Here is an 11,611-nt window from a genome sequence, read left to right as displayed (position 1 = left end):
TTCCCTGTGTTGCATTTGGGTCGTGACGTTTTATCACACTGGAAAGCTAACAAAGACCTGTGCTTTACCCTTGACTCGGATCATCTTACATCTTTGACCATTGATTCTTCTTTCCTATGACAAAGCAGAAACAGGTAAGCAACTGGAAGATAGCTCCTTAGCACCACCCACCTGCCTGGGAGCATCAAGTCTGCACCCCTCCCCTCACGGGGGAGTGTTCTTGAGAGAGCTGAGGAGGCCTTTTCTATGGCCCCCCAGGGGCAGGCTGTTTACTCACAGAGACCCCTGCCCAACCGTCTTTCTGTGCACAGACTTCTCATGGCCAGGACAAGGGCCACAAACTTGTATCTCTATTCCCACCTCACCCGAGCACCCCACAGCCTGGTAGAGAAGGGAGTCCCGGGGATTTGAAAGGGGAGTAGGAGAGTGAGGAGGGAAAGTACAGACTCCATGGTTCTCATACCCCACAGGCTGCACAAGTCCCCAGTTCCTCATTTCCCTCTCTGCCTTCCCATCGTGACCACTGTGCTGCCTAAGCTGTGAGGCCTAGCTCACACCTCCAGCTTGGCTCAGTGAGCTCCACTAACTCCCCCTCCCGCCCTGGCTAACTGTCCTTTGAGGCCCAGCCAGGCACCTCATACAATGTGATACCTGACAGTCATTGTTGTGGAATATTAGTTGAAGATGTGTTATACTTGTTTATGCTGTGGAACATTTGTTTTAAAGATACAAAGATGTGTTGCATTCTTGTTTGTTGTGTTTGTTTAACTCTGTGAAGCTGTGTTGCTTTGCCTGTCTAAAACACCCGATTGGTCTAATAAAGAGCTGAATGGCCAATAGCAAGGCAGGAGGAAGGGTAAGTGGGGTTGGCCGGCAGAGACAGTAAATAGAAGGAGAAAAAGGGTGATGGAGGAACAAGAGCGAGAGAAGGAGAAAGGACATCAGGGCCCAGACACCTAGCTACACAAGCCAGAATGAGAAGGAAAGAAAAGATATACATACATAGGTAAAGGCACAGAGGCAAAAGGCAGATGGGATAATTTAAGAAAAGCTACCTAGAAACAAGCCAAGCTAAGGCCAGGCATTCATAAGTAAGAATAAGCCTCAATGTGTTATTTGAGAGCTGAGTAGTGCACCCCCTCCCCAAGAGTAAAGAACAAAGAATAGGGCTGGAGAGATGGCTCAGGGGTTTAGAGCCTGGTTGCTCTTCCAGAGTTCCTGAGTTCAATTCCCAGCAGCCACATGGTGGCTCACAGCCATCTGTAATGAGTTCTGGTGTCCTCTTCTGGCCTGAAGGCATACATGCAGGCAGAACACTGTATACATAATAAATAAATGAATAAATAAATATTTTTTTAAAAAAAGAACAAAGTAAAATAACCAACTACAATGGTCTGACTGGGTGAAGTCCCTCTGTGTTCCAGAGGTTTCTTTCTGTTAGCAGAGCCTGAGGATCCTAGGAGTTCCCCAAATCCAGAATTCATTTCTGCAGAAGCAGGAACTATCCTTCTATCCAGCTGTGAGAAGCCGTCTTTATGGACTGGTATCTCCTATCTATTCTATTCTAACCCAGTAGCAGCCAAGCTGTGGGTGACAAGCATCTCCCCTGGGTGTCAACTAGGTCTTAGGCTCTCAGGGGGCTCCAAGCTCAACGAGAAACCATTTAAAGAATAAACTGTACCCAGGCAGTGGTGGTGCCCATGCCTTTAATCAATCACAGCACTCAGGAGGCAGAAGCAGGCAGATCTCTGTGAATTCGAGGCCAGCCTGGTCTACAGAGCAAGTTCTAGGACTGGTTCTATAGCTACTGAGAAACCCTGTTTCGAAAAACCAAAAAAAAAAAAAAAGGAATAAAACATGTTAGTCATGTTTGCATGACTTGGATATCCCTCTAGTTGCGGTATCCCTGTAATAATGGGGCACATACGGATCTTCAGTGGCCCCAGTCACCCCCAACTTGCCTGGCTCTTGATGCAATGGGCCAGTGAAAGCCAGGAAAGAAAACATCTCTGGAAATAACTGTGGACACACTCGAGGGCTTGACCACAAGAATGTTCAGCATGCCTTTGTTTACAATCCAGAAAACTCTAAAGTAACCCACACGGTCAATGGTTAAAGTCTGGTGCCTTCACAAAACCTAATCCCACAAAGTGGGTGTTACATGACACCCAGAGATGGTCCCAATGCATCTCCAAGTGAGGGGGGTAGAACGCAAGAAAGTTCATGGGAAAGCTGACTCCAGGCAATTCTGTAAAGGAAGCAAAGGATGAAGAGAGGGGTTGGGGGGGTGGCTGGGGGTACACTACCTCTTGGCCAGGGACTCTGGGAGATCTACCAGACACAGAAGTTAAGGGACCACCTGCAAATGGGAAGGGTACAAATGCCTGTTGGTGCGGGCACACCAGCCACAAGGAGCAGTATGGGAGGCAGGAACGAACCCAATTTGCACACCAATGTGAGCAGCTCTGATCCCACATGGTCGGTCCTTTTAATCTCCTTATGTGTGTGTGCTTGTACTTCCAGAATTATCTGCAATGAATGCGTATGGCTTCATGTGCACGTGTGCCTGCATGGGAACGTGTGTGTGCAGACTGCAGACTGCAGATTGACAACAGGTGTCCTCCTCAATCACTCACCACCTTCTGCTTTTGTTTGTGGTGATTTTTTTGGAAACTAGTCTCTCACGGGTTCTGGGATTCACCAGTTCAGCTACCCTGGCAGGTCAGCAAGCCCCAGGAATCCCTCGGTCTTCACTGGGATTCCAGGTGCAAACAGTCAGGCCTAGCTTTTCCTTGGGTGCTGGGGATCCAAACAGGCCTTATGCTGTGTAGCAAGCACTTTGCCCACTGAGACATCTCTCCAGCCCTCTGAGGCTTCAGATTTAGAATCAACATCGTTCTTTTACGAGCTTGGATTACAATGAAATGGGAATAACATTGATGGGGTAGAAAATGTTTAATACTCCGTAAAGATTTTGAGACGTATTCTGATTGAAAAGAAGCTTGCAGAACGCAGTAGACGGGGCCAGGGAGAAGGCTCGGCAGGTAAATAAAAGGACTTGCTGCCATGCCTGACAATCCAAGTTCCGTGCCAGGAACCCACGCAACAGAAGGCAGAACCAACTCCTGCAAGCTGCCCGATAACCTCCACTTGCACGCTACAGCACACTCATTCACACACGCAACACCAAGAAACGAACCAATGTGTCATCTTAAAAAGCTTTATTTCACCAAGAAACGAACCAATGTGTCATCTTAAAAAGCTTTATTTAGAGGCTGGAGGGATGGCTCAATGGTTAAGAGCACATACTGCTCTTGCCGAGGATCCAAGTGTGGTTCCCAGCAACCGTGTCAGGCGGCTCACAACCACCCGTAACTCCAGCTCCAGGGGATCCAATGCCCTTTTCTGGCCTCCTCGGGCACCAGCACACATATGAGTACGTGCACACACATAGAAATAAATAATGATAAACAATGTTTTTAAAAGCTTTATTTAAAAAAACACACACACAAAAAAATAGTGTATGTTCTTTTACAGAAACTACTCTGTGCCCATGAACAAAAGGCAGAGAGTAAGTGGTCACCTCAGGACAGTAGGATCTGGACATTAACGCTGTCTTATTTGTCTGTGTTCTTCATTTTCCACAATGGATATTTATAACTTAGGGGATTAACATGTACATATGCAAGCATGTATATTCTTAAAGGAAAGAGTTGGCTCAAGTTCTCGCCTGTGCTAAAAGTGCCTCAGCTACGGCAGACTGCGTCTCCAGGCTTCTCCTTGCCTCCACGTTCTCCCTCACATACGTTCACACCTGCTTCCAATTTGCACCATCTTGCTGTCCTTCCCGAGTCCTTATAAAAGATCTGAAGTCCGTGTTGGAACCAGACAACCAGGGCTTGGGCCCACTCCACCATTCCTATCCAGTGGGCGCCCACCACCCCACATGGCCTCCTGGGATACTGTTCCAATTACTGGAGACTCAAAGCAGATCCAAAGACAGAACTATAAACACCACAGGCAGAGGCCCATAAACATCTGGGTAAGTGACTCCAGCTGTGCAGATGGGCCCTGGCCTTCATTCACACTGGGACCAGAGGGGACTGGCTAGTCACGAGGAAAGCCCTCTGCCTCCTCCTTGGACCATGAACTACCAAGAGTCATACAGACTTGCAGGGAGGGCTATCCTAGGTGAAATCACATCCAATAGAGAGGAGGTATGGGGGCCAGAGTTTCTCAGTCATTTGAGCCACATTACCTATGTACTGGGGTCACAATTTATCTGTCTGTAAAATGGGGAAGCAAAGACGCAACAGACTAGACAGCCATGAGCTCTAGTACACTGCAAATAATTCATTAAGTCAACGCCCTAGGCATGAATCTGCTCACAATTTCTTTGTCTATACTATACTAGGTATATATGAGAATTTGATAGCATAAACATAAGCTATAATAAATTGAAAAATTTTTTGAGACACCATCTCTACCTCCCGCGTGCTGCAATTACAGGCATGCAGCATCGCACCCTGACTTACTCTTATTATTATTTTTTTCTCCAGGTATGTGATAGGAAGGTATGTAGAGACAAGTCAGGGGGCGTTCCTGTAAGAAGGGAGATATAAGACCTATGAGTCAGAAGCAGATGAAACCTCCAAAAGCTCCTTGTGTCGGGTAACAGAGAGCGCTGAGGGCTAGAGGTTTCCTAGCACTGTTTGCAGGAGGTTCATCAAGCACCCTGAACTAAAATGACCAAGCTTCACCAGCCCTGCCTGGGAGCTCCTAATGCTGTCTACACCACAGAACCCTTGGGGAGCGAGGTCAAACCCAGCTCACTGCATGCAACCTGGAACGCTTGAGCCCAGGCCACCTCTGAGCTTCTGACTGTGGAACGGTTGCCTGGTGGCCTCTGAGAAGAGATTTCTGGCGTAGTGGGCATTTGGGAACCTCTGATCTGTGGGTGGCTTGTGGAGTAGAGGATTCACGCCTGTGTCAGATTCTCCACTGGGCACCATCCCATGTTTGCAGCCTGATGTTAGCTGGGAGCCCTCAGGACACTCATTAGGTAGTCAGGGTTCCAGGACAGCCTCCCCACCCCCCACCCCCGCCTTCTGAGTTCAGTGGTGGAGGCTGGAAGCTCCTCAGCAGCGCAGCCCAAGGGTGGGTTCATGGGCGCTCAGAGCAGCGCAGCTAGGGGCCCGGGTAGAGCTCAAAGACGCAGTGTCTGCCCAGAAGCAGAAAGTCCCGCATTCCCTCCTCAGCAGTAAAATCAAATAGCATCAACAACAACAAAAACTCACCCAGGAGGCTTTGCAGAGAAGGTACCCTGAGGTCGGTGAACAGGCCAGGAATCGTCCAAGTGGAACCTTTCTCTGGCCCTGTGTGTGTCAGGAGCCCTCCCTGCTGCCCACATCACAGACAGCAGCAGAGTCCAGACCTAAACTCCCCTGACATGCCTGTGGACATCCCCCTCTCTTGTGACCAGTGACTTCCCAGTTCCATTTGACTCCTACCGGGCAGGTACAGGCAGGAGTGAGTGGCACATTCCAATCTTGCCTCCAAGATCAAAACCTCCTTTTCCAGGTGGGCCTGAGGCCATATGCCATTCTTGACCCGGGTCAACACCTCGCCAAGCTAACTCACTTCCAACTGCTATTCCTACGCATGCTCTTTGTTATGCTCTATGAGATTATCAGAACAGCAAAGCCGGGCACTTGCAGCCAAACCCAACAATCTGAGTTCAATCCCAGAGACCCAAAGGGTGGAAGAACTGACGACTCCCAGGAGTTTTCTCTGACCTCACAAGGGGCTATGGCATCCTTGAATGAGTACACACACGCACACAAGAATGGAATTTTGAGCATTGATTAGTGGGCATATGCAAATCCGAACTGCAATGAGAGTCCATTTCATCCCATGAGGGTAGCTGGAGCTCACAAAGGGAAATAATTTTGATAAGACTGCAGCAGAGAGGGAATCCTTACGCTTATGCATGGCATGTGTGGTTGATACGGAAGGAGCGTGGCAGTTCCTCAGAGCGTAAGCACAGAATTACCTGTCCCAGCGACCCCTCCAAAGCTGACACCGGAAGGGCTTTCAGTCGCAGGCTTGCGCTCAGATCTCCGCAGCACTGATGCAGCAGCCAACTAGAAAAACAACACCAGCCGGGCAGTGGTGGTGCGTGCTTTTGATCCCAGCACGCGACAGGCAGAGGCAGGTGGATCTCTGTGAGTTCGAAGCTAGCCTGGTCTACAAAGAGCGTAGCCAGGACAACCAGGGCTGGTACACAGAAAAATCCTGTCTCAAGAACAAACAAAAAAAAAAGGGGGGGGGGGAATAAAGAAGACATCTCCTCACTCTGCCTTCCAAGTGCTGGGAATAAAGACATGTGCTACCATGCCTGGCAAAACAAACAAACAAATAAAAAAAACAACTTAATTTTAAAAACTATATTAAGGGGCTGGAGAGATGGCTCAGAGGTTAGGAGCTCTGAACGCTCTTCCAGAGGATCCTGAGTTCAATTCCCAGCACCCACATGACGGCTCATAACTATCTATGATGAGATATAGTGCCCTCTTTCTGACAAGTAGGTGTACATGCAGACAGATACTGTATACATGAAAAATAAATAGACCTTAAAGATGAAGTTTTGGTAGATGCTACAAAATAAATGAACTTTAAAAACACCATGGTGTTTAAACGTCATGCAAGCCTGAAGATTTGAGTTCAATCTCTAGAACCTAAGGAAGGAGAGAAGCAACATCACAAAGCTGTGCTGTGATAACCACATACATGTATGTGGTGGCAAGCACATGCCTGTATTTCAACATACGTGATGCATACACTCACAAAGTTTAAAAAACTAAAAACTACAAAAAAAAATAGATGCTAAGTGAAGGAAACCAGGCACAAAGGCTACAACACATGAATTCCGTTCATGTGAAATGTCCAGCCTCAGCAGCCCACACACGCAGAAAGCGCTAGCCGTGGTGGTGCACTCCTGTCTCAGTTCTCCTGAGACTCAGGCAGAAGAATCCCAAGTTCAAAGTGCACCTGAGCTACACAGACAGACCCCGTCTCCAGGAGAAAGATAACATGAAGGAAAGAAGGGGGAGGGAGGGTGGGCGGGAGGAATAGTTTAATGTTGGGAGAACAGAAATGGAATTAAAGATGATGGGGCCCGGCTCTTAGCACATGCGGTACAATCATCTAATAACAGAGCTCCATCCCAGCCCCAGGTCTTTGTCTGGCCTTACTACTAAACCGTACTGACCTCAGAGAGTGAGTCAGAGAGTGTTCCTCTCTTCCATCTTTTCCTAAGGGTCTGACAGGGATTGGTGCTGATGCTTCCTCGCGTGTTGGGGAGAACTGGAGGTGACACTCAGCTTCTCTTTGCTGTGAGGTTTTAAAATGTTTTGATTTGCTGCGTTTGGTGGTAACTGGGGATGGGACTTGGTGGTGTGTGCTCCCCAGCATGAAGCCCTGGGTTCAACCCTCAGCACTGCCAAATCCAAGTGTGATGGGGCACACTGCAACCCCGGAATCTGAGGGGGGTGGCCAGGAAGGTCAGAGGAACACGGTCATCCTAAGATACACAACTCAAGGACAGTGGGGGTTGTGTGAGTCTGTCTAAAACAATAATGAAACAATTACTTCTCTGCCTTCTGGCTAAGGCCAAGGAAGGTTTGTCTGATTGGTCGGTCCGTTAGCCAGCTGGTTGGTTGACAGATTTGGGGGGAGGGGAAGAAGGTCTTGCTACCTAGCCCAACAGGGCCTCAAACTCATGGTAATTTTCCTGCCTCTTTCTAGGGTATATGCCAGCATGCCTGGTTCTGGCTGGGAGTGTTCTGATCTCTGGTTCTCTTCCCTGGCTCTGTCTACTGGATGTGACCATTGCTTCTGGGCATCTCTAGGAATGCGTCCCCTTCACCTAAGCTCTCCAGTGTGGTGGTGCGCAGCGGTCATGTCCCTGCAGTCTTCCAAGCTCTGTCTGTTTCTGCGCTGGTCAGCAGCTGCATCTGTAGTTTAAGGATCCTTCTCAGAGCCCCAGATCACCAAAACCCTTCCGTTCCAAGGGTCCTGGGGAAAGCAGCCAAGTGCAGCTTCTGTGCAGGGGCGGCGGCTCTCAGGACAAAAGTGGCAGAGTGGCTTCAGGCTCAGTGACGGGGCTGTGTGGACTGGACACCACGGACTAAGACTCCCTGGTGTACTTCCGACACAGCAGGCATCTACAGTGAGTTCTTCGTGCTCAGATGCCCCAGACCTTCCAGAAGGCTATTTCAGCTCCTCTTAGCCACGCCAGTTTACAGACGGGGAGCCAAGCCACCTGCCCTAAGCCACACGGCCAACATCTGCCCAGATATGAGATCAGATCAACCCTCCTGGAATGTGTTGATGGCTATGCTAACAGTTAACCTTTCATATGATAAGAGAGAGCATCCCTCAAACGGGGCAGAGGCTGGGGAGGGCATGTGCCAGCTTCTCTGTGCTCCAAAGGTGGGCAGAACAGGGCTTGTCTGTGTACCGACAGAGCAGGAGCCCCTCCGCCTGCCTCCATGCACGGATGCAGACTGCCCTGCAGTGGTGCCCACGGGCTCTGTGAAAAAGAACGGGAAAAGAACACGAAGAGCACACACCAGTGGAAGATGTCTGTTTACTTGGCTGTTCACACATGTAAAATAATTCTGGAAAGATCCACAAAGCCAGGAGTGGTGGCCTGCACTGAAGCAGTGGTCGGGGATGAGTATTAGTACATCCTGCTACGCTTTTGTTAGCTTTACTTAGGCTCCGGAACGTAAGTTATCTTTAAGGCCAGTTTTGGGAAGAACAGAGTCAAGCACGGGGAACTGCTCCACTCTGTCCCGAGGACACTGCACATTTCTTCTCTGCAGGTCAGGGCTATTTCCCAGCCTCAGCCCCAGGAGGCACGATCACAGAGGGGACTTGGGGCTGGGGCATCTCAGGGACCAAGGACGGTAGTCATCTAACCTCAGACTTTGGATCTGCAATAGAACCGTGAGAACATCCGCCTCAAGGCCCTGTCAAGTACTGAGAGGACCATTCCCAGGAGCAGAGTGCCTGACTAGCATGCGGGAAGGACCTTTTAGTATTTTCCTACGTGTTTAATGTCCTGTGGGCCTTAGTGTAATCTGCCTCACATTAACAAGCCCCAGCTGGTGAGGCGTGAGAAACTTAGCTAAGAGTGCCCCCTGCTGGACACATCCTATACTGCACCCTACACATATCAAAATTCAGCTTGCTTTCTTCCTGTTCCTAAATACTCCTAAATTATTTCGGTGAGTACTTACTATGTAGCCCAGGCTGGCCACGTACTCACAGTAATCCCCTTGCCTCAGCTCCCAGGTGCAGGTGTGAGAGACATGAGTCACCATGCCCAGCTTTAATGTGTACTCTTAGCAAGGACCAACTCCTAAAGACCAGTATAATAGCCAAAATTTGAGCTTAGCTTTGAGAGAACACTATTCCCTAGAATGCATAGTCCAGATTTGAAAACTGTCCTTCACAGCTAATTATTTAATGGCTCTGGTTTGTTTCTAGGGTCGTCTGTGGCATGTGAATACCAGGCCAGTCAGCACCCTTCAGTCCCAAGCCATTACTCAGCCTTGCCATTATTTGAATTTCAGATAGTTATTTGGCAAAAATGTCTTGCTGAGGACCTATCTCTGGTTTCCTCTTGGAATCTAGAATTTCACAAGTGGAAACCCAGGTCCCCAGGAACTACATAATGCCAGTCTTTTCAGTGTTGGTGACTGCAACTCTAATGCCCCAGACAGAGTGGGGCCAACGCCAAGCGGAGCTGGTTTGCCTGAGGGCTGGGTGTTGGGCAGCACTGGTCCCTAACGTGCCATTCCAAGTCAAGCTGTCTTGAGCACCCTTTCCTGCTTCCACTGGAGTTTTGATTCCGCAAGTGATGTCTCAGCAGAAGTTAAAGTCCCCATAGAAAACACTCCTCTCCCTCCTCCGGAAGCAGCCACTGTGGTTGTCTTGGTGGGAGACACATTTCTATTCCCAGGAAAAACACTCTTGATACTCTTGTTACATAAATGGTCACAAAGGAACTTCCCAAGACTTGGAGGCTGAGGTAATTAGTGGACATGTGTGCAAATGTGTATCCAGACGCGTGTGCATGGTGGTCAGAACAACATCCGGTATTGTTCTTCGGCTACTGGCACCCTGTCTTCAGGAGAGTCTCTCCTTAGCCTGATGGCTGCTCTGCAAACGCCCTGGGCCCACCTGTCTGCTTCCCCACCACTGGAACTGCAAGCAAATGCCCCCATGACCAGGTCTTTCCGTTGTTTTGTTTGTTTGAAATTATGGGTTCTGAGAACCAAGCTCAGGTGCCAGTGCTTGACAGTCACATCCTACAGATCCTCCACCAAGGACTGTTTCTGGACTCTGCTCTTATGAAACACACGACCTGTGCTGCTAGTTCTTTGTCAGTTTGACACAAGCTAGAGTCATCTGAGGAGAGAGAGAGAGGCTTTGGGTATTTTAAAGAGACTGAACTTTTGAAGACTCTGGGACTTTTAAACGTTGAAATGTTTTTATATTGTGATACTAACATTAACAATGCCATCTTAGGGACAAGGAAAGGAAGGTTATAACTCACTAGTGATGGGTCTGTGGGCCAAGTTTGCAAGGGCTCGACTGTGTTGGTGAGATAGTTCTCTTGTCAACTTGACACAAGCCAGGGTTAGCTGTGAAAACCCATCAGACTGGCCTACAGTCAAGCCTGTGGCACGCTTTCTTGACTGACGTTGATGTGGAAGGGCCTAGCCTGCTGTCGGTACTGCCGCTAGGCCAGTGGTCCTGGGCATATCCGTAGACTGAGCAAGCAATGGACTATAAGGTGGGTGCTGAGATAAACCCTTCCCCCCACCCCGAGTTGCTTTTGGTCACGGTGTTTATCAAAGTGTAAGAGACTAAACTAGAAGATGACCCTAAGACTTTGGCAAGAAGCTGCATCCTCTGGGAGCTTGGGCCACTTGGTTAACTGGCTTCCTGAGTGGGTGCCTCAGTCAAGAGTAGAGGGCCTGGTGGACCTGTATCACCGAGCTTTTGGTGTTGTACAACTACAAACATCCGGGCAAGGTTTTTTATTTTGTTTTTCCTATTTCATGGAATCTTAGAATTCCGGAAGCATGAGGTGAGGCTGAGCAAAGCTGCTCAGCACAGCTGTCCTAGCCCCTTCCTGTTCAGTGACTCGGAAGGCCTGTGTCTTCCGGGCACAGGAGTCGCATAGGCACCATACTGCCTGGGTCTGCTCCCAGCAGCTAGGACATCGTTCTGGACAGCGATGTCTCATGATCCACGCTACACTTGCTGCTGACCAACCCGTAAGGTTCCTACAGGTTGGAGTTTGGTGCGCCCACCTGGAGCCTGGGCTCCCTTCTCCTCCCAGACAGAACACCTGCCCTCTGTCAAAGTGAGGGGGAGGGTGTTCTCTGGCATACACCTGGGAGCTTGACTCTGCCCCAAAGCTTTCTGAGCAGCAGGGAGTTCTCTGAATACACGCTGCTTGATCCTACTCCCAGAAGTTCTAGGTGAGTGGGTTTGGACAAGGCACCCAGAATGCCCACTTCCCAAGAGGATT

This window comes from Microtus oregoni, unplaced genomic scaffold (genome assembly GCF_018167655.1).
Source record: "Microtus oregoni isolate MIOR12 unplaced genomic scaffold, Mior012 000168F_ref0000490, whole genome shotgun sequence".
Lineage (NCBI taxonomy): Eukaryota > Metazoa > Chordata > Mammalia > Rodentia > Cricetidae > Microtus > Microtus oregoni.
Note: the sequence above shows the minus strand (reverse complement) of the source record.